This window comes from Schistocerca gregaria, chromosome 1 (genome assembly GCF_023897955.1).
Source record: "Schistocerca gregaria isolate iqSchGreg1 chromosome 1, iqSchGreg1.2, whole genome shotgun sequence".
Lineage (NCBI taxonomy): Eukaryota > Metazoa > Arthropoda > Insecta > Orthoptera > Acrididae > Schistocerca > Schistocerca gregaria.
In genome coordinates, this window is record NC_064920.1 from 833065249 (window position 1) to 833071248 (window position 6000).

Below are 6000 nucleotides of genomic sequence, written 5' to 3' on the forward strand. Positions count from 1 at the left end.
TGTGCCGGACGCAACTGAGCAACGCCAAGTCTGGAAACTAAACTATCTAGGCAGCGTCCACCAGTCCTGATAACGCAATGACGCAAGCTCACAAGTATCCATTCCTCTTAGCGGCGGCTACGTACCACTCAGATAACTTCACAATGCATTATGTGTTTTATTTGATACCACGTTTCTCTCTGTTTAACGCTATTTCTGTGAGGAATTGTGCCGCAACTAAGATACAGAAAAGTAGCAATACAGTTATGTTTCATATAACAAACATATAAAGTAAGTAAGAACCACTTGAAAATCCTCTGTCCCAATACAGAAATAGGCTTCACCTTTTTCGATAAACAGGCTGCTGTACCTGTTTGACGTACGAGTAAGGCTAACGCCCAACGTCTTGACTATGTAGCTATCCTAGCATTCTGGAAATTTCCTACTGTACTGCCAAAGTGTGAATATTCTAACGCGTCAACAACGGTTTTGTTGGTACAGAGCATCTATGGCACTGGCTGAAGGGTAAAAGTGGCTTCTTAAAACTTCTCTGAAGCTGCTGAGACTATTTGCAATTTGTACTGCACGTTACTCTCTACTTCTAGGCAATACGTCACGTTTTCCAGCCCTTTCCACTTGTTTTTGGTTACTGTGTCGTTCACACACCCTGACATACAAGACGGTGGGATCAGAGGTTTGGCTATATGAAGCCAGTATCGGGCTGCGCGATTGCTTCGTAGGGTTCAGGCAAACTGAAATAGCCTGCATTACTCCTGTATGCAATACAGCGCAACACCAGCCAGCACTAAGGTTAGTATCAGGGTGCACCAACAGAGAACACTGAAGGTATAAAACAAAGTTAATAAGAACATTTACATGTATGTTCAGAACGAGAAATTCCGAACTCTCCCGCATTCGCTCAATGAAAGATTTCATTGGCGACAAATGAAAATTTGCACCGAGACTGGGAGTCGAAGCGGGGGCCGCCTTCTTCTTAGGCTGATGCGTTACCCGTCCACACCACCTCGGCACAGTGGTCAGACGCTCTGCACTGACTACACATGCACGCTCCCAACTCAATCCAAATTCCCAGGTGGTGCGCACTACCAAAGTAACGTCCCCTAGCCCGTCTTCTCTTTTCGCTCGTCGCATAACGTAAAGTCTTGTACGAGGTCGGGCGAAGAGTGCTCTGCACTGAATGATCACATTAGTCTTCACGGCGCTTATACACTGAAGAGCCAAAGAAACTGGTACACCTGCCTAAGATCGTGTAGGGCGCCAGCGAGCACGCAGAAGTGCCGCAACACGACGTGGCATGGACTCGACTAATGGCTGAAGTGGTGCTGGAGGAAATTGACACCAAGAATCCTGCAAGGCTGTCCATAAATCCCTAAGAGTACGAGGGGGCGGTGATTTATCCTGAACAGCACGTTGCAAGGCATCCCAGATATGTTCAATAATATGTCTGGGGAGTTTGGTGGTCGGCGGAAGTGTTTAAACTCGGAAGAGTGTTCCTGGAGACACTGTGTAGCAATTCTGGAGGTGTGAGGTGTCACATTGTCCTGCTGGAATTGCCCAAGTTCGTCGAAATGCACAATGGACATGACTCGATGCTGGTGATCAGGCAGGATGCTTACATGTGTGTCACCCACCAGAGTCGTATCTAGACGTATCAGGGGTCCCATGTCACTCCAACTGCACAAGTCTCACACCATTACAGAGCCTCCACCAGCTTGTACAGTCCCTTGCTGACATGTGTGGTCCATGGATTCATGAGTTCCTCTCCATACCAGTACACGTTCATTTCCTCGATATAATTTGAAACGAGACTCGTTCTACCGGGCAACATGTTTCCAGTCATCAACAGTTCAATGTCGGTGTCGATAGGTCCAGAAGACGCCTAAAGCTTTGTGTCGTGCAGTTATCAAGGTTACACGAGTGGACCTTCGGCTCCCAAAACCCATATCAATTATGTTTTGTTGAATGGTTCGCACGCTGACACTTGTTGATGGCCCAGCATTGAAATCTCCGGAAGGGTTGCACTTCTGTCACGTTGAATGATACTCTGCAGTCGTCAATGGTCCCGTTCTTGCTTTTTCCATCCGCAACGATGTCGGAGATTTGATGTTTTACTAGATTCCTGATATTCACACCTGTGAAATGATCGTACTGGAAAATCCCTACCTCATCGGTATCTCGGAGATGCTATGTCACATCCCTCGTGCGCCGACTGTAGCACCACGTTCAAACTCATTTAAGTCTTGAATAACCTGCTGTTGTAGCAGCAGTAACCGATCTAACAACTGCGCCAGACACTTTATGTCTTTTATAGGAGTTGCCGATCGCAGCGTCTATTCTGCCTGTTTACATATCTCTGTACTTGAATACACATGCTACACCAATGTCTTTGGCGCTTCAGTGTGTCAAAATGAGCATTCAGGAGTACGTTTGAGCTTCAGGGCGAGTCACGCAAATGCTGAAAAATCTATAGAAATCATAGCTAGTTGGAGAAAGACTTCTAGTATGTGACAGAATGCTTGACTTTGTGTACACTTCCCTCCCAGATCATTTATCTACTAAATCTCTGTCCGAACAGTCATCTGAAGGCCCACACTGATCCAAAAATAAATTACTATAGTTCTGAAATCCTGGTTCCGCCCAAGGGTCCCGGAGCTTTCCCATGGTTAGGCAACTGCTGGATTTGTAAGCTCTGTTCCAGATATCCCACCAGATAGACCCTCCTTCCTCTCCCAGCCTACTGGGATATATGACTGAAAAACTTTGTTCTACAACAGCCTGCTCAAGTCTCGGTAGAGAATGAAATACCAAGAACAAAACTAACATAAAGTTCCTGTACTGCGGCCCAAAATGACAGACCATACTCGTGATGAGCTACAAACTTAGGGTAGTCTGGGTGCTCAGAAATAGATTGGTTTGAATCTCCCGGTTCCGACGGGGGTTTCTCTCGGTTCTGAAACTGGAAGTCCTCTCAAATGTACCCAACTGGAATCCCTACTGCCCACTAAAATCTCGCTAGGTACTTGGCTGGAAAGTACAAGACTCTATAGCTCATTAGCTCATCCTACCTTCAAGAGAATGAAAATAAAGCCGTAAAATGAAATGATGGTCTGGCATCTCTGGCAGGGAGACTCCACACCGACTGAGGTTGTTCGGCCGCCTACTGTAAGTCTTTCTACTTGACGCCACTTCTGGGACGTGCACGTCAATGAAGATGAAATGAGACGATGAGGAAAACCCAGTCTTCTAAGGAAGAAAATACACGACCCTGTCAGGACTCGAACCCGGGACTCCGCGATATAGAGATTGCCGCGTTAACCACTAGACCACACGCCAAGGAAAAAGGTCGTATGGCTCGACTGCTTGGCGTAATTATTTCAGTTGGACGCTAGTTCGGCGACTTACGTGGCCCTGAACAAACGGCACTCGGTTTTCTCTGGCGAACAGCCAGGCCTGGCGTTGCTTGCTTTGGTGATCGGACGAGAACCGGTGTATCCAAGGTGGCAATGCTGTGATTAGAAAGGAAAGATACCTCTAATATGCGTATAGCAGAAAGTAACTCCCTCCAGAACCCCCGTGATTATAAACTGATATTCATAAAATCGCTATAGATGTGCTGACGCGTTGCGACTTAGACATCAAACTAATTTCTGTTACTACGAATTTAGAAGTTTAAAAACAGCCGTTGCTACGTTTCGGAAATTGTAAACTGAAGCGTCGTAATTTCGTAGCACGTCATGAGTATGGTCCGTCATTTGGGGCCATAAGGTAGGCCGCAGTACAGGAATCTTATGTTATTTCCTATCTTGCACATTGAACATGTTGGCACGTAGAAATCTGTGAAGTAGGATCAGTCGGCAACTGATCTGTAGCTGGTAACGCCCCGACATATCAAATGCATCTGGTCGAAAACCTGACGAATAGGAGCTACGCCAGATACTGCCTGCAGCCTAACTTTACGCGTCTTTACGTGGATGGTGTAGTAGGCAGCACACTCAACGACGTAATTATAGAAATCCCTCACTAAAACCGCATTCACTAGTACGAACAAACGTTTGCACCCACTCATTACTGTAATATGCGACACCTCAAGGAACTAACGGGGTTATCGGCTATTATTGACGGGAAATACTTGGAAGAAATCTCGAGACAGTACTGAAAACCTAAAACAAACCTGAAGGGTGCATAACGTTGTTGGATTACCGTTTTGTGGGTTTTAATCCGCAAATCGATTGTGAAGTAAATTAAGCCGACGGAAATCACGCAAGGATATAACATTCACTTTAGAAAGTTAATTTCAGAGTACTTAATTTGAGCTGCAATCTGTCGATAAAAGTTATGCAGCAACTCTCAGTGTTGAAACAAATGCGTAATACAATTTACCAAACTTTACAAAGCCCCATCGACACGCCCACGAGAGAACGCTGGATCAATGTTATCTCTCCTTCCCACACTATCTCAGCCAAATGTATGAAGGACGCAACAAGGACCAAGAAGTCAATGAATTTAAATATATATTATATGTGGGATGAAATTTACGATAGTTGTCTGCAAAGGGCAAAACTCAAAGCAACCGCTAGTAATTGGTCATGAAACACAGCCACATCGGCGCTGCGTCTACTGTCAGTTTTTGAGAGAATTCCGTAGATAATATTACTATTCCTGCTACCCGTTGTACAAAATGGGCTGCCTTACGAATGCTGCGAAATCCTATGTCCTGGCTTGGGTCATTTGTTTATAAATAAACTTGCTACGGTATATGAGCTAGTCATCAAAACTGCATCCGAAGCAGAGCAGCTGCATTGGGATTTGAACTTCGCTAATGCTAACATGAGCCATCGTCTTAACCACTGCGCCTGTTTCCTTGGTGAACAACAGCAATACCACTGAAAATGCACTGAACGCAGACGGTATGGCGCTATGTATGTCAACTTCAGTGGACAGCGAAAGAGATAGCAATTTGAGGAGGAAGCAGACGGAAAATCAATCATTATCGTGGAAAAAACTGTCTTGTCACTAATAACTGGACAAAATGTGCAATGATCTTTGCTATGAAACACACTCATACACCCGAATAAGGGCTAATGTAAAGGAGATATACGAAAACCACACAATTAAGACAGAAGTAGTAAAGTATTATTACCCTCAAAAGAGCGCTGCTACTAATATATTGTGAAAAGTACGAGAATTCGAAGAAATCAATACTCACTGCCTTGAGCACTGAATATCGAATTTGTGAAAACATGATAGAAAGTCAAAGTAGTAATCTAATGGAATCGAAAGCATTAGCACGAAGCAAAAATTCCGATAGACGCAAAACGAAAATGCTTCATGTAAGGCAACTGATTTAAAAGAACGCCGACTATATCATAAAAACACACTGGCGTTGCTGCCTTTCCAGCACAAAGCCCACTGATGGCCGGCATGGCCCTGGACCATGTGACATCGTTGTTTACCTTTGGATGTTCCAGCGGCCTGAGGACACACAGCCGCTCGGCGGTCAGAAACGTCGAAGTCATGCACCGGGCACGCCGCTCCTATCCACCGCGTGCGTCTTGTCCAGACAGCAAACGGCGTGACGCTGCTATCACTACCACTCGTACCGGCTGCCAAATTTGAACTGAGCGTCGCAGGGCCTGCTGGAGCTGGAAGCGCCGGCGCGCGCGGGAGGGGGAGAAGCGGCGCAGGGAGCGCATGCGCACGCCGCAGTGACATGACGGGAACAGGGCCGCCAACGTGCCGCACACAGCCGCCGCCGCGGTCTCTCACTTTCTCCGTGGCATACCTTGCCCGCGGCAAGTACAGTACCGACGTGACGGAAACTGTCAAGGTCGACGCCAAGTGTGCAGTTTTTCAGCCATAAGCCAGAGGCTACCACTGCAGAATAAGAACAACAGATGTTCAACTATTTCTAAAAACATTTATTTAGAGGAAAAAACACAAAATAATAATTCTAACAGAATCACGTTTTAATAGGTTTCTCTCTAGTTTTATACATAACTG

At 45.8% G+C, this 6000-nt stretch overlaps 1 protein-coding gene across 7 annotated transcripts in view; it reads right to left on the minus strand.

The window, feature by feature from the left end:
- The window catches only part of LOC126272094 (ribosome-binding protein 1), a 576027-nt gene extending 570414 nt beyond the window's left edge, over positions 1-5613 (minus strand). For all 7 annotated transcript variants that reach the window (XM_049974703.1, XM_049974718.1, XM_049974735.1 and 4 more), the window contains exon 1: positions 5454-5613. The gene's annotated coding sequence lies outside the window, so the exon portion shown is untranslated. The remainder of the gene's footprint in view (positions 1-5453) is intronic.
- Positions 5614-6000: the final 387 nt, after the last annotated feature.